The sequence below is a fragment of the Nicotiana tabacum genome, chromosome 3 (assembly GCF_000715075.1).
Source record: "Nicotiana tabacum cultivar K326 chromosome 3, ASM71507v2, whole genome shotgun sequence".
Lineage (NCBI taxonomy): Eukaryota > Viridiplantae > Streptophyta > Magnoliopsida > Solanales > Solanaceae > Nicotiana > Nicotiana tabacum.
In genome coordinates this window covers 123,741,214-123,765,137 of record NC_134082.1, presented here as the reverse complement: position 1 = coordinate 123,765,137, position 23,924 = coordinate 123,741,214, and positions in this window count along the sequence as shown.

Here is a 23,924-nt window from a genome sequence, read left to right as displayed (position 1 = left end):
GCAATTTTAAAGCAAATATTTACTGAGGGCCCCACAATTTTGTATTTTTTATTCGGCGAGGCTCGTCTCATTCTTATTTTTTTTAAAAGGAATTTGCAACGTCATGGACACGCATCTCGAACCACGTCACAATCAATGTACTCGTGATTAGAGACACATTTCGACTCCGCTGAGATTTGAATTTGGGTCACATAAATGTGCACCCGAGTTTAAGAAAGTAATTTAATTAAATCGCGTCTAAAGAGGCTAACGCGTTATTATCTTTGGGGAGGGCAGTGAAATTCACTAAATAGTCCATCCCAAATTCTAAGTATTTATTATGACCAATTATTGAGGGCCCCGCAATTTACATTGTTTATTTGGCGAGGCTCGTCTCATTATTTTTAAAAGGATGATCTTAGCATGACTACATTTTCTATTTTTCGTTTTCTAAAATAAATGAATAAAAGGTCCTACTTGATTTACATACTTTCGAGTTATTATAGTCGGGTTCCGAATATGATTTGCAAAAATCCGAAACATGAACGTGTATATGGGTCGTTGCTTAGATATTACGGGCCCAGGCCCAATGTGCATAACGTGAAACTCGGCCTGGGCCTTCCTTATTCCAATTGGGTCTGTTTAACTTATTTGGTATATGTTTGACATTTAAAGGGGGGGGGGGGGAACTGAAATATAATGTACTGCTTGTCTTAATCAAGCCATATTCCTACCAACTAAAAAACAAACCATTTGTTTAAGGAAGTAACTATTGAGTACCTAACATGCTTCTTGACAAATAATAATGAACTAATAGAACATAGCTACTACAACATTAGTCCCTTTTAATTATAAGCAACTCGTAGAGTTTTTCAACTAAATGATATGTGTAAAGGTTCAGTTACATCACAGCTGACTACATAGTTCTATTAGAGAAAGCGAACTATCATACATACAACTAATGTTCAGTATATTTCTAAAGTGAATCCAAAATAACTTCAACTCTTCATTTCTTTATATCCATGCTTCGAATTTCAGCCTACATTGATAAGTGTATCGGTGGTGTACCTGGTATTTGGGAAAGCAAAAGAAGAAGAGGAATGATCAGTGCAGCAATAGCCCACACACACAGCAACACAGCAGAAAAGCAGCAACACAAAGACAGCAATCAGCAGCAACAAACCAGCAGGCAGACTTTGTTAAACCAAAACAAACCTAGCAGGCAAACCCAATAATGGCCAGTAAGAGGAACCAGCGACAGATTTAAACCAAACAGGAGACTCGTGAACTTTCGAACCAACAGAAGAACCAAGACACTCAACTGAAATAGTGTCCAACAAGTAAAGAAATCCAAGAAAACTAAACTGAAACCTAGCAGTATCCCAACACAGCAGACTGGTGCACGAAAACAGTAATTTTCTGATTTTGTCAAAAAAAAAAAACCCCAAGAAAAGCAGTTTCAAGCTCTTTAATGTAGAAGTTTTGTTTTAACACTCTACCTCTCTTAATTTCTGATGTCCAACCCCTTACCCCAACCTGAATGAGCCTGTTTATAGGCAAAATATAGGCAAGCCCCAGGCTGCCTTGATCCCTTCAGCCCTCAACTCTGCCCATACCCCTTTATTTCCCATTATCATGTGTTTCGTGCCCCAAATGGTATGGACAGCTGACAATCCCCAACTAATCCCCCATCAATTCATTTTATTATTACCAAATGTTATGGGCCTATTATAATACTCAACTAACATCTCATGCTATCAAATTTTGTTCCCCACTATTGTATTAGTTTAATCACACTTCAGTACCCTACTATCAGCCCACTTAAACTAACCATTTCTGATCTTTTCACACCCCCAAACTACCCCTGTTAACCCTTGGTTATTACTGTTTTACCCTGCTTCAACAGCCTGAAATTTTGAACTTCTGAAAGTTCAAACTCAAACTGCCCTAAACTGAGTTCTAGCTATTACACTGCAGCTACAAACCATTCACAGATAATGTCAAACAATCAGCTAAACCACAATGATTCGATTAATCATATGAAGTTATACGAATCAGAATATTTGAACATTCAGTCCTATAAAACTAATCGACAACATTTATCTAATCGACTATACTAATTATAATATAGAACAATCAGTCGATTAAACAAATAATACGAACAGGGTTCCAAATGGCTTCAGGCAGCTTGGCACAAAACAGGGGGACAATATGAATAAAACACTCGACGACACTGATCAAATCGAGTATGTATCCTACTACACTCATTTAATAATGGACAGAAGAATAATCGACCAACTAAAAGGTCTTACGAAGATGAAAAAATTGAAAGAAAACATCAGTAAAATCAACAACTAACTAAACATGCTAACAAATATAAACATCATTCAAACAGAAACAGAAAAGAAAAGGAAAACTCACTGTGGAAGCTCAACAACGAACGACCCAGGTCTGAACTGGATTTGACCATTTGAGGTCGAACAGACTTTAATCGAGGTGTTCTCAACTGAGAACACTTCGATTAAGGTCTATTAGACCCCAACCCTCTATTTAAACTGGTCGGATTCCCAAAGTTCTTGTGTTCTAGGGTTTGAACATTCTGATTCAGGGCTTGAGGGTTTGTGGGCAGATTCGGACCAAACCAAGCTTGGTTTGGTCACGAGTGAAGCCAGGGTAGTGACTGGTGGGAAACTGGGGTGGGTTGGTGTAGATCAGGGTTTGTCTCGAATCTTCAGAAGAAGATTCGAGACGGTGTAGGTTGATTCGAACCCAACGGTTTGCAGATCCGTGTTCAGGGTGGTTGGGTGCATCAGGGGTGTTACTTTGGTGGTCACCGGCATCGTTGCCGCCGAGTTTACGGTGAGGGGATGGAAGGGCGGTGCTAGGGTTTGAATGGGGGATGCTGGGTCATGTCTGAGAGAGACGATGGAAGGGGGTGTTCGGATAGGGGGCGTGGGGTGTAATGAGGGGCTTATATACGGAACGTGGCAATTAATTTGAGTCGTTAGATCAAATGATCTCAACGGCTTGGATTAATTGGTGAGGGATAGGACGGGGTCGTTTGGTGTAGAAATGAGGTCGTTTGGTTTTTAATGAGGGGCTGGGTCGACCCGGGTAAGCAGTTCGGGTTACGGATGCGATCGTGGACCGTTGGATGAGTATGGATGAATGGCTCAGATCAAACGCCCTATGCGGCGTCGTTTGGGGGCGTCCCTGGAACCCTGGTTTGGACTGGGTCGTTACAAATTGGTTTGGGCCTAATTTTTTAGTTAAATTTTGGCCCAAATCCGGTCTTTCCTTCTTATAATTAAACCAAAAATTCCTAAAACCCAAAATTAAACTACACAAATATTAATTAACACCTAACAACAATTATCCAACGAATTAAAACATTTAATAAAATTACCCTGACAATAGATAGAATAGAAATGCATATTTTTTGTGATTTTTGCTTTTTTTAAAAACCAAATAAGGGTTAATTAATTCCTAAATGTGCCATTTCCCTAAATGCATGCAACATGTATTTTTGTATTTTTCTAACTATAGCAAGGCGAGAATTTACGGACAAAATAATTATCAAAAATGTCACACAAATCCTCAAAATTGTACCCGAAGGTAACTTGTTTTATTTATTTTCCGATTTCTTTTGGAGTAGTTTCCATGAAGCAAAAATCACGTGCTCACAAGAGTATACGAGTTGATAGTTTCTGGTGAGTCCCGAGTTCCTCATCAGGTCGAGGGATACTACTCATTTGGTACCTTCCTTATGAACTCTTAGAGTTGCTCCATAGTCATTTTTATTAGCGTCATGAGTATTCATTCGTTATATTGGACTAGTTACTACTATTTCACTTCTTTTCGTATTTTTGAAATGGGTTTGGTATTATTATGGTTATAAGGTTGGTAATGATGGTGAAAACTCATTTTTGGTTAGTTGATGAAGATTATGAATGATTTAGGTGCATATTAGTTGGTTGTGTTGGTAATTTCTAAGACAGGTTTATTTTTGGATAGTCCTAAAACAGGGAAAAATTTATCCGATTTTCTGTAGATTACCAACGAGGCTTACTTGGGAGCACTTGTTCCTAAGCGCCGGTCATGATCCTAAATCGGGTCGAGACAAAGTTGGTATCAGAGCCCTAGGTTATTCTTGTGACTAATGAAGCACACGTCGGTAGTAGAATCTCAATTATGGTTATGTAGCCGGCCATTCCTATAATCGTGATTCTGCGAGGGCGTGATAGGATGTGTCTTGTATTTCTTTCTTATTCCTTCGTAAGTGTGTGGCGATTAGGGCAAGATAACTGAATCTCTCATTACTTATCCTATTCATGTATGGCTCGGACCAATTACCCTAAAATAGAATTTGGCTAGAGGTTCAAACTTCAGAGACGTCAAATTTCGCCAATGGACATGCAGCCATCTCCAAGAAAAGAAATGCTACATTAGTAGAATACAAGACCGGTGAAAGGTTCATTGTGCCGTATGAGGTGCTTTCTGGTAAGATGCGTAATAGGGTTTATTTAAAAAATTTATACTAGTCTACCACTACAACGATAGAGGAGTACTATAAAAAAAGGTACTTACCTCCATTAATTAAAAAAAATTGAATTCTTTATGGATATAATGGATAAGCGTAAGAATAATGAGCAACAAAATAGGGGCTCTAAAGTCCTCATGGACCTAGAAGATTGTAGGAAACAACAAAATATTCTTAATAAAGTTCCTAAAGTTGAAACAACTAGGTTTACTATTTCTCATAGTTCAAAGGATCCTTAAAGGTTTTAGTAAAATACTTACCATGTTATGAGCTATAGGATATTTCATGAATAGGTCTATGGAACATGCAACTTTTAGACAAGAGAATATGACGAATACATGAAACGCTAGTGTACTCTTAGAGATGCCAACAATAGCAACACAACTAATTTGGGAATAATTTCACTAAAGGACATATGAATCACTTTCTTCTTGTCAGCTTGTGACGTGAACTTGCCTGCTAGATCATTTATGAAATTAATTTAAACGATGGGTATAGATACATATAACACCAAACTTTCTCAGCTGGATATGCAAGCGACATCTTAAGTTTAGAGGCTTGTTGAAAGGTTGGTTAATTATTTAAATAAGATAGTAACTGCATATATGAAGACTTGAACCTCTTCTTTAGCAGTTGCATTACTAGAAAGATTGAAAATATGGACATGATAGGCGTGCAAGAACTCACATAAGAAGATCGAGATTAGAATATCTTTTTGTATGAATTTTAATGTGAGTCGAAGATTTAAAAATCAAGAATGATTTCAGATATTAAGCGATCCTTTTCGGGTTGCCACATCTCTGAGAAATTTATAGTCGTTAGACGTGTTTAAAACATTTAAGATTCAAGTTAAGAGAAGAAAACCCTATATAACCAAGTTGTACTTGATATATATGGTTGATTCTAATGTACAGATGGATATGGATTAATTATCTTCTTACCACACTACCCTCGATTATTATGGAAAGACTATTAGGTTTGGTGGACTTTAAAGGCTAGTTTTGTCCAAAAGGGGATTATAGGTTTTAGAGATGAGTAAAGTATATATTTTGAAGACTTACCGGATATAGGTTTTATCATATCGAGTGTTGCACCATGGGGTACACCCATATTGATTGGAAAAAAAGAAGGGATAAGTCTTTAATAATGTGCGCCAACTACGAATAATTAAATAAGATAACAATACACAAGAAATATCCATTGTCTTGTATAGATAACTTGTTGATCAGTTACAAGGAGCCTCCTACTTTTAAAAGGTTGATCTCTAATTTAGTTATTATAAGCTTAACATAATAAAGGAAGATATTTCGATATCAATCTCTAGAACTCAGTACAGATATTATGAGTTACTTATAATTCCTTTTGGACTGGCAAATTCTCCAGTCGCTTTTATAAGATATAATGAATATGGTGTTCGAGTTGTTTCTAGAAAACAAAAAGTACTGTAGTTTTTATTTAAAATATTTTGGTATATTCTTGTAGCTAGGAAGAACACGAGTACCAACAAAAAAAATATATGTTATAGACGTTACTAGAAAAATTAGCTTTTTGCCAAGTTCTTGAAGCGTGAATTTTGGATAAACTCAGGTCGAGCTTATTGTAACTAAGGATGAAATTATGGTAAATCCGAAGAAGATGGAAACAATTCAGAAATGGGAAAGGTCAACTATTGCTATAGAGATCTGTAGCTACTTGTCTTGGCAGACTACTACTGGAATTTGGTATAGGATATTTACGAAATAGAAGCATAGCTGACCTAGTTAACACAACAACAACAACAAAATGCAAAGTTCCCAGGGATAAAGGAATGTCAGCAGAGCTTCAGGAACCCAAAACATGTTTAACAACTACCCTAGTATTAGCCTTACCAATAGATTTTGGAGGACTCACGATATTTTTTTTGATACTTTTAGGATGAATTAGGATGTGTTCTTATGCATATAATCGTGTTATATCTTACACTTCGAGAAAATTCAAGAAGCATGATCTATATTATCTTACTCATGACTTAGAGTTAGTTGCAGCGGTTTTGGTTTTGGCTTGAAGGTTTGGAGGCATTACTTATACTGCAAAATTGTGAGATTTATACTGACCACAAGAGATTAAAGAATATTTTTCACTAAATCTAAATCTTCGACAATTTTGGTAGATGAAACTACTCAATGACTATGATTGTTTTAATTTGTATCGTTATGGAAAGACCAATATGGTGGTTGATGCATTGAGCAGGAAAACAAACTATGAGCAATTTGACACATATAGTTTTGTCAAAAGGACTTTTGGCTTAAAATATGTAGAGACTAAATGGTACTTGTATCAAGTTTAGTATGGAGAATTAACAGACATTATTGGCTTGTGATAAAGCCAAGTCTTCACTAGTGGAGAACGTAAAGTTCACTCATATAAAAATGAGCGATTATGTAAATATCGAGATGAGACCCTAGCTAGTAAAAGCATGGACATGACTATTGATTGTGATGGTATTCTTCGACTAAGTAGCAGGTTATGTGTACCAAATATAGATGGATTAAGACAAGTTATTCTTGAGGAGTTCACAACTCTAGATACACTGTACATTTATGGTTTAATAAGATGTACCATAAATAGAAAAAATTGTATTTGGGAGAAATGAAAGAGGAAAGTTTTTTTTCTTATTTCTAAATATTTCACTTGCTAGCATGTCAAGGCAAGGATTTGTGACTTGCAAGACCACTGCAACAACTCGAGTTCCAAAATGAAAATGAAATAGAATTTAGTGAACTTTGTGACAGACACCTCCAACAATTAGAGGTTATGATTATATCTGGGAAATTGTAAATTGACTTATATAATAGGTACACTTCTTCCTAGTCAAAACTTCTTACAATGAGTTGAAATATGCATAGATACATAAATGAAAAATTATCTGAGTCCATAGGTTCTATTATTCACCATTCCTTATAGAGAATCAAAATTTAGCGCACGCCTTGAATATATTTTCAAGAAGCATTGGGTACACGAGTAGATCCTAATATTGCATTTCATCAATGGACAGACAGGAAGTCTGAACGTACTATAAAGATCTTGGAGGATATGTTGAGAACATGTATTCTTGAATTTGGAGGTAATTGGGATACGTATCTACCTTTAGCTGAACTTTCCTATACAAATAATTTTCCTTCTAGCATTTAGAGGGCATGGTACAAAGCATTGTATGGTAGGAAATGTCGTTCTCCTATTAGATAGTTTGAAGATGGTGAGACTAACTAATTGGGACACAACTTAGTACAAGAAGCTATTGACAAGGTCCAATTGATATTGCTCAAAGCTCAAAGCAGACAGAAGTCTTATGTAGTTAAGAGAAGAAGGGATTTAGTATTCACAATTGGGGATAGAGTGCTCCTACGAGCCTCCCCTATGAAAGGTGTGATGCGATTCGGGAAAAGACATAAGTTGAGTTCGAGGTTTATGTATCTGTACGAGATACTTGAATGAGTGGAAGCTATGGCTTATTGTTGGCACTTTCTCCTAGGTTGTGCTAAGAAAATATATAATAGACTTCTCTTAAGTGCTTGAAGCACCGACTATACTGCTCGATGAGAAGTTGACTTACGAGGATGAGCCGATGGCTATTATTGATAGACAAATAAATAAATAAAAACTACGGTCAAAAGAAATAGTGTTTATGAGGTCTTATGGAGAAATCATACAGTTGAAGAAGCTACATGGGAAGTGGAAGATGCTATGTGAGTCCAGGATCTTCACTTATTTCAGTCTACAGGTAGGCACTTGATTTAAATTCGGGAACTGAATTTCATAAGGTGGGGAGAATATAATACTCGATACTTAAGTTAGGACATTTAAGTCATTAGCCTAATAAATAAATAAAAAAAATTACTTGGGCCAAGGCCTATCCTATGAACACATGACGGGACTTAGGGATTGGGAAAGCCAACTCCAAACTTAAAGAAACAAAAGGAGTAGTTGCTGGAACAACTACTTGGACATCAATGTTATTGACAAGCAAGTGAGGAAAGGAAATTGTTGGCAGTAAAATTTACGATTAAAGGAAAAAAGATTGGACATATATAGCAGCTTCAACTAAAAATTATCCTTTGGCAAAAAAAAGGTTAGTTTTTCCATTCTGTTGATTCTTCATTAGTTTCTGGTGGATTCCTTTAAACCCCAATTTCTGTGTAAGAGATTTTATCGGGTATTAAAAATTTAATACAAAGAAAAGGGATATTGTGGACAATAATATTTAAGTTTTGAATTATATACATGATAAAGGAAATTGAAAAGTACAGGGAATAAACTATATAAATTGCCTTTTTATTTAAAAGATTTTGGACTAATCTAAATTGCCCATAGCATGGGTAAATATTTTTTCGGCGAATTGATGATAAAATATAAAACTCGGAGGATTGAGTATCCTAAATTAGTGATGAATTTAGCCTAAATGAGGCAATTAGCACAAGATCGGTGTTGATGTAGTCATAGATTGATTGAAGAGAGTCGTACGGATCGTTCGAGGTGATGAATTTGGTATTTCGCATTAGTACTGTGAGTAGTAATCTTACCTCAATTTGTGCTTTCATAACCTGCATGGTTTATATATGATTTTGAAAAATAAATGTGTTACCAATGCATTGAAATTGCATGTGGGACAAGTCCTTTACTTGATATGGTACCGAACAGTATACTTGAGGTGTTTCCCAGTTAATCTAAATATGTTCACCGTTACTAGATATCTTTTACCGTTACTTGAGATATTACAATTATTTAAATTATTATCACTATTACTAAACATGTTCTACTGTTACTTGAGTCACGCTTACCGTTACCGAAATAAAATTTCAAGAGTTGATATGAAATATTATGCCCTTTATTATTTTGAAAATATTTTTGTACGAGTATTTACTGTTTACAAGAAAGAGTATAAATGGGAGGAGAATTTGAAGGATCCCGTAGTTAACGGCGGGTTCATTAGACCTGGTGCACCTTGTATTTATAAATTACCGAGTACAGTTATAGCCCTTGCTAGTGGGAAGGTAGAACTAGCATAAAGTTACAATATTTCCCTCGAGTATGGACCTACAGTTATATTTGACGTCTTTTACGAAGGGGTCCTCACAGTGATACAGATACATGATCCTTTCTTGGAAACCTCCCAAACATAAGGAATTGATATGATATAGTTCTTACCGAGTTTATTACCGAATTGTTAAATTGATTTTTGTTACAAAAAATACAAAATGAGACTGATTATTCTTACCGTTTTGAAAGGGCATTTTATTTTTATGATAATTTCTAAATTTTTATTATACAAGTATGTATTTCTGACTTTTCCCGATAAAAAACGGTTGAGGTTAAGTGTTATTACTCACTGAGCTAGCGACTCACTCCCCGCTATTTTTTTTTACAGAGACAACAATTAACGCGAGCGACGATTTTGTTAATTAGAGTATACTAGTTGATAGTTCCTGGTGAGCCCCGCACTTTTTTGCGTGGGCGAAGAGTTTATTTATTTATTATCGTCCTTCCTTATGAACTCTTAGAGTTGCTCCATAGTCATTTTTATTAGCATCATGAGTATTCATTCGTTATATTGGACTAGTTACTACTATTGCACTTCTTTCCGTATTTTTGAAATGGGTTTGGTATTATTATGGTTATAAGGTTGGTAATGATGGTGAAAACTCGTTTTTGGTTAGTTGATGAAGATTATGAATGATTTAGGTGCATATTGGTTGGTTGTGTTGGTAATTTCTAAGACAGGTTTATTTTTGGATAGTCCTAAAATAGGGGAAAATTTATCCGATTTTCTGTAGATTACCAACGAGGCTTACTTGGGAGCATTTATTCCTAAGCGCCGGTCATGATCCTAAATCGGGTCGAGAAAAAGTTGGTATTAGAGCCCTAGGTTATTCTTGTGACTAATGAAGCACACGTCGGTAGTAAAATCTCAATTATGGTTATGTAGCTGGTCATTCCTATAATCGTGATTCTGCGAGGGCGTGATAGGATGTGTCTTGTCTTTCTTTCTTATTCCTTCGTAAGTGTGTGGAGATTAGGGCCAGATAACTGAATCTATTATTACTTATCCTATTCATAAATGGCTCGGACCAATCACCCTATAATAGAATTTGGTTAGAGGTTCAAACTTCAAAGACGTCAAATTTCGCCAATGGACATGCAGCCATCTCCAGGCAAAGAAATGCTACATAAGTAGAATAAAAGACCGGTGAAAGGTTCATTGTGCCGTATGAGGTGCTTTTTAGTAAGATGCATAATAGGGTTTATTTCAAAAATTTATACTAGTCTACCACTACAACGATAGAGGAATACTATAAAAAAAAGGTACTTACCTCCATGAATTAAAAAAAATGAATTCTTTATGGATATAATGGATAAGCGTAAGAATAATGAGCAACAAATAGGGGCTCTAAAGTCCTCATGGACCTAGAAGATTGTAGGAAAAAACAAAATATTCTTAATAAAGTTCCTAAAGTTGAAACAACTAAGTTTACTATTTCTGATAGTTCAAAGGATCCTTAAAAGTTTTAGTAAAATACCTACCATGTTATGAGCTATAGAATATTTTATGAAGAGGTCTATGGAACATGCAACTTTTAGACAAAAGAATATGACGAATACATGAAATGCTAGTGTACTCTTAGAGATGCCAACAATAGCAACACAACTAATTTGGGAATAATTTCACTAAAGGACTTATGAATCACTTTCTTCTTGTCAGTTTGTGACGTGAACTTGCCTGCTAGATCATTTAAGAAATTAATTTAGACGATGGGTATAGATACATATAACACCAAACTTTTTCAGCTGGATATGCAAGCGACATCTTAAGTTTAGAGGCTTGTTGAGAGGTTGGTTAATTATTTAAATAAGATAGTAACTGCATATATGAAGACTTGAACCTCTTCTTTAGCAGTTGCATATACCAGAAAGATTGAAAATATGGACATGATAGGCGTGCAAGAACTCACATAAGAAGATCGAGATTAGAATATCTTTTAGTATGAATTTTAATGTGAGTCGAAGATTTAAAAATCAAGAATGATTTGAGATATTAAGCGATCCTTTTTGGGTTGCCACATCAGTGAGAAATTTATAGTAGTTAGACGTGTTTAAAACTTTTAAGATTCAAGTTAAGAGAAGAAAACTCTATATAACCAAGTTGTACTTGATATATATGGTTGATTCTAATGTACAGATGGATATGGATTAATTATCTTCTTACCACACTACCCTCGATTATTATGGAAAGACTATTAGGTTTGGTGGACTTTAAAGGCTAGTTTTGTCCGAAAGGGGATTATAGGTTTTAGAGATGAGTAAAGTATATATTTTGAAGACTTACCGGATACAGGTTTTATCATATCGAGTGTTGCACCATGGGGTACACCCATATTGATTGGAAAAAAAGAAGGGATAAGTCTTTAATAATGTGCGCCAACTACGAATAATTAAATAAGATAACAATACACAAGAAATATCCATTGTCTTGTATAGATAACTTGTTGATCAGTTACAAGGAGCCTCCCACTTTTAAAAGGTTGATCTCCAGTCTAGCTATTATAAGCTTAACATAATAAAAGAAGATATTTCAATATCAATATCTAGAACTCAGTACAGATATTATGAGTTACTTATAATTTCTTTTGGACTGGCAAATTCTCCAGTTGCTTTTATAAGATATAATGAATATGGTGTTCGAGTTATTTCTAGAAAAAAAGTATTGTAGTTTTTATTTAAGATATTTTGGTATATTCTCGTAGCTAGGAAGAACACGAGTACCAACAAAAAAAATATATGTTATAGACGTTACTAGAAAAATTAGATTTTTGCCAAGTTCTTGAAGCGTGAATTTTGGATAAACTCAAGTCGAGCTTATTATAACTAAAGATGTAATTATGGTAAATCCGAAAAAGATGGAAACAATTCAGAAATGGGAAAGGTCAACTATTGCTATAGAGATTTGTAGCTACTTGTCTTGGCAGACTACTACTGGAATTTGGTATAGGATATTTACGAAATAGAAGCATCACTGACCTAGTTAACACAACAACAACAACAACAACAACAACAAAATGCAAAATTCCCAGGGATAAAGGAATGTCAGCAGAGCTTCAGGAACCCAAAATATGTTTAACAACTACCCTAGTATTAGCCTTACCAATAGATTTTGGAGGACTCACGATATTGTTTTTTGATGCTTTAAGGATGAATTAGGATGTGTTCTTATGCATATAATCATGTTATATCTTACACTTCAAGACAATTCAATAAGCATGACCTACATTATCTTACTCATGACTTAGAGTTAGTTGTAGTGGTTTTTGTTTTGGCTTGAAGGTTTGGAGGCATTACTTATACTGCAAAATTGTGAGATTTATACTGACCACAAGAGATTATAGAATACTTTTCACTAAATCTAAATCTTCGACAGTTTTGGTAGATGAAACTACACAATGACAATGATTGTTTTAATTGGTATCATTATGGAAAGACCAATATGGTGGTTGATGCATTGAGCAGGAAAAAAAACCTATGAGCAATTTGACACATATAGTTTTGTCAAAAGGATTTTTGGCTTAAACTATGTAGAGACTAAATGGTACTTGTATCAAGTTTTGTATGGAGAATTAAGAGACATTATTGGCTTGTGATAAAGCCAAGTCTTCACTAGTGGAGAACATAAAGTTCACTCATACAAAAATGAGCAATTATGTAAATATCGAGATGAGACCCTAGCTAGTAAAAGCAAGAACATGACTATTGATAGTGATGATATTCTTCGACTAAGTAACAAGTTATGTGTACCAATTATAGATAGATTAAGACAAGTTTTTCTTGAGGATCTCACAACTCTAGATACACTGTACATTTAGGGTCCAATAAGATGTACCATAAATAGAAGAAAATTGCATTTGGGAGAAATGAAAGAGGAAAGATTTTTTTTCTTGTTTTTAACTATTTGACTTGCTAGCATGTCAAGGCAAGGATTTGCGACTTGCAAGACCACTACAACAACTCGAGTTCCAAAGTGAAAATGATATAGAATTTAGTGAACCTTATAACAGACACCTCAAATAATTAGAGGTTATGATTATATCTGGGAAATTGTAAATTGACTTATATAATAGGCACACTTCTTGCTAGTCAAAACTTCTGACAATGAGTTGAAATATGCATAGATACTTAAATGGAAAATTATCTGAGTCCATAGGTTCTATTATTCACCATTCCTTATAGAGAATCAAAATTTAGTGCACGCCTTGAATATCTTTTCAAGAAGCATTGGGTACACGAGTAGATCCTAATACTGCATTTCATCAACGGACAGATGGGAAGTCTGAACGTACTATAAAGATCTTGGAGGATATGTTGAGAACATGTATTCTTGAATTTGGAGGTAATTGGGATGCTTATCTACCTTTAGCTGAACTTTCCTACACAACTAATTTTCAGTCTAGCATTCAGATGGCACGGGACAAAGCATTGTATGGTAGGAGATGTCGTTCTCCTATTAGATGGTTTGAAGCCGGTGAGACTAACTAATTGGGACCTGACTTAGTACAAGAAGCTATTGATAGGGTCCAATTGATATTGCTCAAAGCTCAAAGCAGACAAAAGTCTTATGTAGATAAGTGAAGAAGGGATTTAGTATTCACAATTAGGGATAGAGTGCTCCTACGAGTCTCTCCAATGAAAGGCGTGATGCGATTCGGGAAAAGACATAAGTTGAGTTTGACGTTTATGTATCCGCACGAGATACTTGAATGAGTGGAAGCTACGGCTTATTGTTGGCACTTTCTCCTATTTTGTGCTAAGAAAATGTATAATAGACTTCTCTCAAGTGCTTGAAGCACCGACTATACCGCTCGATGAGAAGTTGACTTACGAGGAGGAGCCGATGGCTATTATTGATAGACAAATAAATAAATAAATAAATAAAAACTACGGTCAAAAGAAATAGTGTTTATGAAGGTCTTATGGAGAAATCATACAGTTGAAGAAGCTACATGGGAAGTGGAAGATGCTATGTGAGTCAAGGATCTTCACTTATTTCAGTCTACAGGTAGGCACTTGATTTAAATTCGGGTACTGAATTTCATAAGGTGGGGAAAATGTAATACTCGATACTTAAGTTAGGACATTTAAGTCATTAGCCTAATAAATAAATAAAAATAAGAATTACATGGGCCAAGGCCCATCCTATGAACACATGACGGGATTTAGGGATTGGGAAAGCCAACTCCAAACTTAAAGAAACAAAAGGAGTAGTTGCTAGAACAACTACTTGGACATCAACGTTATTGACAAGCAAGTGAGGAATGGAAATTGTTGGCAGTAAAATTTACGATTAAAGGACGAAAGATTGGACATATATAGCAGCTTTAACTGAAAACTATCCTTTGGCAAAAAAAAAGGTTAGTTTTTCCATTCTGTTGATTCTTCTTTAGTTTCTGGTGGATTGCTTTAAACCCCGATTTTTGTGTATGGAATTTTATTGGGTATTGAAAATTTAATACAAAGAAAAGGGATATTGTGGACAATAATATTTAAGTTTCAAACTATATACATGATTAAGGAAATTGAAAAGTATAGGGAATAAACTATATAAATTGCCTTTTTATTTAAAAAATTTTGGACTAATCTAAATTGCCCATAGCATGGGTAAATATTATTCGGCGAATTGATGATAAAATATAAAACACAGAGGATTGAGTATCCTAAATTAGTGATAAATTTAGCCTAAATGAGGCAATTAGCACAAGATCGGTGTTGACGTGGTTATAGATTGATTGAAGAGAGTCGTATGGATTGTTCGAGGTGACGAGTTTGGTATTTCGCATGAGTACTGTGAGTAGTAATCTTACCTCAATTTGTATTTTCATAACCTGCATGGTTTATATATGATTTTGAAAAATAAATGTGTTACCAATGCTTTGAAATTGCATGTGGGACAAGTCCTTTACTTGATATGGTACCGAACAGTGTACTTGAGATGTTTACCGGTTAATCTAAATATTTTCACCATTACTAGATATGGTTTACCGTTACTTGAGATGTTACAATTGTTTAAATTATTATCACTGTTAAGAGACATGTTCTACTGTTATTTGAGTCACGCTTGCCGTTACCGAAATAAAATTTCAGGAGTTGATAAAAAATTATATGCCCTTTATTATTTTGAAAATGTTTTTGTATGAGTATTTATTGTTTATAAGAAAGAGTATAAATGGGAGGAAACTTTGAAGGATCCCGTAGCTAACGGCGGGTTCGTTAGACCTGATGCACCTTGTATTTACCGATTACCGAGTATAGTTATAGCCCTCGCTAGTGGGAAGGTAGAACTATCATACAATTACAGTTTTTCCCTCGAGTTGGGACCTACAGTTATATTTGACTCCTTTTACGAAGGGGTCCACACAGTGATACAGATACATGATCATTTCTTGGAAACCTCCCAAACATAAGGAATTAATATGATACAATGCTTACCGAGTTTATTACCGAATTGTTAAATTGATTTCTGTTGCAGGAAATACATAATGAGACTGATTATTCTTACCGTTTTGAAAGGGCATTTTATTTTTATGATACTTTCTGAATTTTTATTATACAAGCATGTATTTCTGACTTGTCCCCATAAAAAACGGTTGTGGTTAAGTGTTATTACTCACTGAACTAGCGACTCACTCCCCGCTATTTTTTTTACAGAGACAGCAGTTGATGTGAGCGAGGATTTTGTTAATTAAAGTATACGAGTTGATAGTTTCTGGTGAGCCCCGCACTTTTTCGCGTGGGCGAAGAGTTTATTTATTTATTATCGTCCTTCCTTATGAACTCTTAGAGTTGCTCCATAGTCATTTTTATTAGCGTCATGAGTATTCATTCGTTATATTGGACTAGTTACTACTATTGCACTTCTTTCCGTATTTTTGAAATGGGTTTGGTATTATTATGGTTATATGGTTGGTAATGATGGTGAAAACTCGTTTTTGGTTAGTTGATGAAGAGTATGAATGATTTAGGTGCATATTGGTTAGTTGTGTTGGTAATTTCTAAGACAGGTTTATTTTTGGATAGTCCTAAAACGGGGGAAACTCTGTCTGATTTTCTGTAGATTACCGATGAGGCTTACTTGGGAGCACTTGTTCCTAAGCGCGATCATGATCCTAAATTGAGTCGTGACATTACTGCTGCCATATTACAAAGTATAAAGTGTCGATTTGATTTATATATTATAATCGAATTAACAATTTAAAATAAGTTAAATTAAAAAAAAAAACATCAGTAAAGTTTAAATTTGAGAGTTTAAGTGAAATTAAATTTTTGAAAATTATGTATATATATCTTCCTGTATGTACAATAGCTTTGAGGCCGAGAGCCTTCATGCTGTTTTGTTTGAAAACCGTATGTTTTGCCCTCTACAAGTGACATGAATTATATAATGTTGAAAATCAAGGCAAAATATATAAATAGAGGTTTCTTTAACTGTCAGGAACGGGTGTACATAGGTCAGGTTGGTTTAGATTTTTCAACTATCAAATCAAATCAATGGTGTTGAGTTTTTAAATTTATAAACCAAACCAAACCAATAAAGTCGGATTTTTCAATCTCGATTTTTCTCGTGGTTTTCGATTTTTCAGGTTTTTTTCAGAAAAGTCTTCATAGCACAAAATATGTAACTTGTGCTCCAAATATTTCTTTATTCCTAGCTAGTAAGATACAACTATATAATGTATTTTCCGAAAAAATAATATAATAATATGAGATAAGTCATAACATTATAAATATTCAATAACAAAGATAATTAAAGTACATAAAGCTGATATTGCTAATTAATAAGCCATAATAAAAATTAACATAATCTAAAAATAAAATATAGGTCATGCTAAAATAAGTATAGCTAATAAGTACTATTTAGTTACATAACTAAGCACTAAGAAAAAGATAAATTAAATTATGCATTTTCATTATAATCCGATGTAAAACTAAAAAATAGATATCTAACACTATCGTCATTTGTGTTGAATTGAATTTTTGTTGTTAGCATTACTATTGATTTGAACTTTGTTTGAGTTACTACATTTATGGACTATAAAATTTATTTACAATTCAAAAATGTTATGTCCAAACTTGAAATAATACACTAAAAGATAAAAGAAAGAATTACAAGAAAATACACATGACTTCACACCATAACAAAAAATGGCCCATGTTTTTAATTTTTATCCCACCTAATCCACATTGTATATATTTTGAAAGCACTAGCAAATTCAAAATTTGTGTTCTTACAACCATTGCTTCTAAAAGCTATGGGGTTAAATCTGTGTTCTCACAACCATTGGTTTCACTCTCTCTTCTCCTCACATCTTCTATATATACTTCAAGGAACTGTGTATTTTCTGCTTCTCCTCTTGTGTCACCTGCTTACAATGTAAGAAAATTAAAGAGTAGAAGTCCACCATTGAAAATCATTCAAAGTTTTGCTTTTGAAAATGATTCTTTTTTAATTTGTTAGTTGTTTGGATTAGGTATTGTTCCAATTGATAGAAAATATCAAAAGGAGTTCAAAATTTAAATTTGAAATTTCAGAAAAGACTCAAGGAAGAAGACGAAGTCAGTTTTTTGTATAATTATGTATAATCTTGTATAATAGTGTATATGAGTGTAGAAACACACCTTATACACTATTATACACTTGTATACACCTTTATACAAGCGTCTATAGACGAACTTCTTTCACGATTTTCAGTTGCAATTCTTATTCAAAATCAGTCCAAATCTTCATTAAATGACTTCAAATTTTATATACAACCTCCTTATACTATTCTAACAAGTCTAAATAGCACCCACTCCAAATTTCTCATAAAAGCAAATTTAAAATTTAAACCCACATATTTAAGCTTGTTAAAAATCTAATTTTCAACACCAAAATGAATTTGATTTGTTGAATTATATTTGAGTCACAATTACTGATTCGAAAATTAATTTAAAAGCTTGAGGAATCTTTTTAAAAAATTAAATAGTAATTTTGAGAATCTATTGGAGTTGGATATTGAATCTTAGCCTATTATTTTTGGGCTAGTTGATTGTAAATTGAAATATGAGCTATAAATTAAAAAGTAGGGAGCCCACTTGTTCTAATGTGAAATTTTTCCAAGAGCAATTTAGTAAAAAATTCAAGGGTGTTATGAAATAAAAGCAATTTAGTAAAATATGAACAAGAAATAAAGACAATTTAGTAAAACATGAACAAGAAATAAAGACAATTTAGTAAAACGTGAACAAGAAATAGACATAGAGAGAAAAGAAGAGATTTTCTTCTTCAATTGTGTGTATTTTCCTATCTATTACAAGGCCTTTATATAGGCATGAAAAGTGAAGAAAATATGTCATGTAATATGTCATTGAACATAGAAAATATGTCATTGAATATGCCATTAACCATTTGAGAGAAAGATCATGGAGGAAGAGTAGGCATCCACCATATTTTGATTTTTATCGTAACACTCCCCCTTGGATGTCCATAAATAATGTGCCTCATTAAAACCTTATTAGGAAAAAACCCTATAGGAAAAAAATTCCAATGAAGGAAAAAAAGTACACATATTTAGAAATACGCCTTTTGATTGCCTCGTTAAAAACCTTGCAAGGAAAACCCAGTGGGACAAAACCTTGTAAGAGAAAAAGAGTACAACGCGTATTAACTCCCCCTGATGAGAGCATCAATTCACATCCTTGATCATTCACATCCCAATCTTGTACACTAGTTTCTTGAAGGTTGAAGTCGGTAGAGATTTGGTGAACAAATCATCCATATTATCACTTGAAAGAATCTGTTGCACATTGATATCACTATTATTTTGAAGATCATATATGAAAAATAACGTTGGTGAAATGCGATTTGTCCTAACTCCTTTTATGAATCCTCCCTTCAATTGGGCTATGCATGTTGTATTGTCTTCATATAAATTTGTGGGTAGTTTGTAACACTTCAAATCACATTTTTCTTGAATAAGATGTATTATAGACATCAATCATACACATTCTCGACTTTCTTCATAAATATCAATTATCTCAGTATGATTAGATGAAGTATCCACGATTGATTGCTTAGTCGATTGCCAAGATATGACAGTGCCTCCATATGTAACACATAGAATGTTTGAGATCAAGTCTTGAGTGTGTTAGATAAATACCCTGCATCAGCATAACCAACAAGATCGGGATTGCAATCATTTTTATAAAATAAGCCCACATCGGTAGTCCTTTTTAGATAACGCAATATGTGTTTGATTTCATTCCAATGTCTCCTTGTAGGAGTAGAGCTATATCTTGCTAAGACATTAACTGAAAAAGTTATGTCACGCCTTGTAGTGTTATCAAGATACATTAGTGCATCAATTTCACTAAGATATGGTACTTTAGGATCAAGAAGTTCTTCATTATTTTCATGAGGTCGGAATGAATCTTTATTTATATCGAGTGATCACACAACTATCAGGGTACTCAATGGATATACTTTATCCATATAGAATCGCTTTAAAATATTTTCAGTGTATGTTGAATTATGGACAAAAATTTCATCTTTCATATACTCAATTTGTAGACCAAGATGAAATTTTGTCTTTCTAAGATCTTTCATTTCAAATTCTTTCTTTAAACAGTCTACTGCTTTATGAAACTCTCCGGGAGTTCTAATGATATTTGAATCATCAACATACACGGCGATTATAACAAATTCAAATCTGGATCCTTTTACAAGGACAAATTGAATTATTCTTGTACCCTTCTTTCAACAAGTATTGTCGGGCGATTATACCACATGCGCCCTGATTGTTTCAATCCGTATAAGGATTATTGAAGCTTTATTTAATAAATTTCTTAGGAACCATAATATGCTTCAGAACAATTTAAATCCTTCAATGATTTCTATTATATGCATATCAAAAACTTGATATGAAAAACATATCAAGTTTTTCATATATTGCCAGATTAAAACCTGAAGTGACTATATCCACCATAAGAGAACATGTCTCTATATAATCAATGTGAGGATATTTACTAATTTTCTTATGCCACAAGTCATCTTTATGTCTATCGACTTGAACCTTTCGCACAAGAACACATTTATACCTCAATTGACTTTATACTTTCAGGTGTTGGACTATCCGTCCAACTTCATATTTTTCAAGTGAAGTCAATTTCATTGCGTATTTTTTATTTGGCCAATCTTTTATCAGTCCAAATTTCATGACAGATTTGATCTTAAGATCCTCGTCAATATTAATAATATTGAGCGCTACATTATATTAACAATATCGTTGATGATCATTTTATGTCGGTTGCATTATTACCCAATAAAGACATAACTTATTTAGATCTCTTTATTTCATTATTTTCAGGTACCTGAGCCTCTCCCATGAGGTCTTATGAAGTGTTATGCCGTGGTTCTCTTCTAGGGCACTTGCCTCCTTATTATGACCATTTTGAATATTTGTCCCTCTCCTTCTTTAAGGAATTTTATCTTTGGAACCGATTGGTCTGTTACGCTTCATGCGTGCCATAGACTCTGTCCCTCATGGACTTTATTCTATTTGGATCATTAGCATCTGAAATATGACATTTAGCTTTGGGTCAGCAAATGCGTCTGGCAATAATTTGTAAATGAATTATCACTTGAACTTCAAGTTTATATTTTCTTGTACGAAGATCTATATGTATTCATAATAATTCATTTCACGTATCACTTTTTCAGCTGCCCATTTTCTCCCCCTAATGTTGGGATCACCAACACATTTCCCAACCATCTTTGGGAACTCATCTTTGTGCATTTTGGTGGCATAATTAAATCATATAGCACATCCATATTTCTATATAGAAATTATTTGGTTCCTGACCCTGAACCGATTGTGATAGGGAGAAATTTTTATAACTTGGCTAGATGCGTACAAGTGCTGCTGTATATTAAATAATACATCTCATACCAAATTTCATTTTTGGTAGTTTTGTTCTCATAACCAATGATTTAGCTATAATTGGAGGCATACAATTTCTGCTAAACCAACTTGGATTTAAACCAGTATTATTAAGATAAATCATCATAATTTATATTCTGGAATTGTGCTCTAATAACTTGAGCAAGCAATCTTGCAAAAACAAACTTCAAGTTGATAACAAATGCACATGTGACCATAGAATAGATGCATCTAGTAAAATCATATAATAGTAAACGGTCCACATGGCAGGTGATTGAGCCCATATATATATCACTTTTTATTCCTTCCAGAAATCAAAGGATTCAATCCCAACCTTTAAGTGGTATATCATGAGAATAAGCAGCGCAAGAGAATTCTTGAAGAAACTTTTATTACTTCAATATATGCCAATGTAATTCTCAATTAATTTTTCGCATCATAATTGAACCGAGATGGTCAACTGGTCATGCCAATTAATATTTGTTTTAGTAAACCTCTAGTTTACTTGTAGCATATGATTCCAGCATCATGCTTATATTTTTATGTATTACAAATAGAAAGAAGATCGGGTAACCTTTTATATTTACCCGATATGATTATAGAAATATGAAGATATTCAATTTTTCTTTCATTTATAGTCTCAATAGGCCAACCACTTTGACTTATACATTTGAAACTCAAAAAGTTTCTTTTGAGACTTTACAATATCAATATCATGAATAATTTTATTCATCCGGGTAGTAACAAATTAATTTTTTCGGAGATCTTAACAACTTTTGTACTACAAAATCTTTTATCATACCATTCATATGGTAAATGTCTCCTTCAAGGAGAAAATTATATCATAATAAATTGTCATGGTCAAAATCATCATAAGCAAAATCATTTCTTGCTTTAATTTTGCCTTTAATAACTTTTTATAAGGCATGACAAAATAACTTTTGGCGTATCACATGTACGCGACCAATGACATATTCATGTAACCACATAATAATATTTATTCTCTCTTTATTTCACTCAAACCTCCCTTAGAGGTGAGTTGTGTGGTATTCATATAATCATGAATTGCATGTCTTTATTCATTGTTTTTATCACATATTGTCACATTCAACTTTATGTTTGCATTCTCAATGCTTATCACAAGTCACATTCTCTTCAAGGAATGGATCATAATCAGCGACGTGCTTTGTTATTTTCATACCAATTTGATGGTAAACATTGCCTTTACATTTTGAATGACTATTTTGAGAACCCTTATTGTTCTTCTTTTATAATCATAGTGATAACTATTATTATTTTGATATTTGGAACGACATACGTTCATTGTTCAACCACTTGTCTTCATTGAAATTTATTATGCACTGCTATCACATTCACTTCAAGAATGGAGCAAATCAAGTGGGACAATTTTCATGCCTTTTCATGAAAAATATATTATTTTTCTTTAGTCATCATTATATCATCAATATGGTACATTGGGACTCAAACCCAATATCTTACCAATATAAATGCATGTTAGGCCATAATAAATTGGGACTCAAACCCAACTCTTATCATTATGGAGCATCAGGACTTGATCCCGATGTCTTACCCTCAATCAATGACATAATAGGCTAAACAATATTGAGATTCATTCTCAAGCCTTAATTTCAATCACATGCCAAGAAAGTTATACATAACTAATTTGCAACTTAGCAAATCAAATTTGCTTTCTTAAATAAGTGTACAAATCTCAAATCAGCGTAAAGCTTTATTAATTATTTGTAGCATCTATATAAAATACAACCGTTTGTAGTCAGAATATTTCTTCTAAATTCTATTAGAGTTTAAAAGGAACATAAAATCATTATCACAATATTCATTGAGTCTCTCTCAAAACTATTGTTGTTTTCGGGGTATACCCTACCTATTGGATTTGATTTAACGTCATGACTTTCCTTCACTCAATTCAACCAAGCAATTAGTGAATAAATTTATCAAAAGTATACCATATAGGTAACAGCACATATATAATACTAATACATAAATTCAGCATTTATATTACCTGAAAAGTGACATTATAGGTAACAACATACCAGTTGTAGCTTGTGCATCATTCATATAAAATACTTAAAAATGGTAAGTCAATAGCAAGCATCAAGTAGGTCATGGATACTCAAAAATACCTCTTCTAGTAGTCATACTAATCATTGTTTGCTTTCAAATGATACGACCATAAATTATGAAGTATACTTTCTCAATAGCTGGTTTGTTTTCCAAATTTCAAAGAAGTAATTAATCAACCTAGATAAAGATGTGAAGTATTTTTTGTTTTCTTCAAGATGATTTATGCTTTTAATCAGTGTGACCATTTTTTTATTCCTTTTTTTGTACTATATGCAAGTGTAAAAATTCAAAAGGAAAAAAAATAT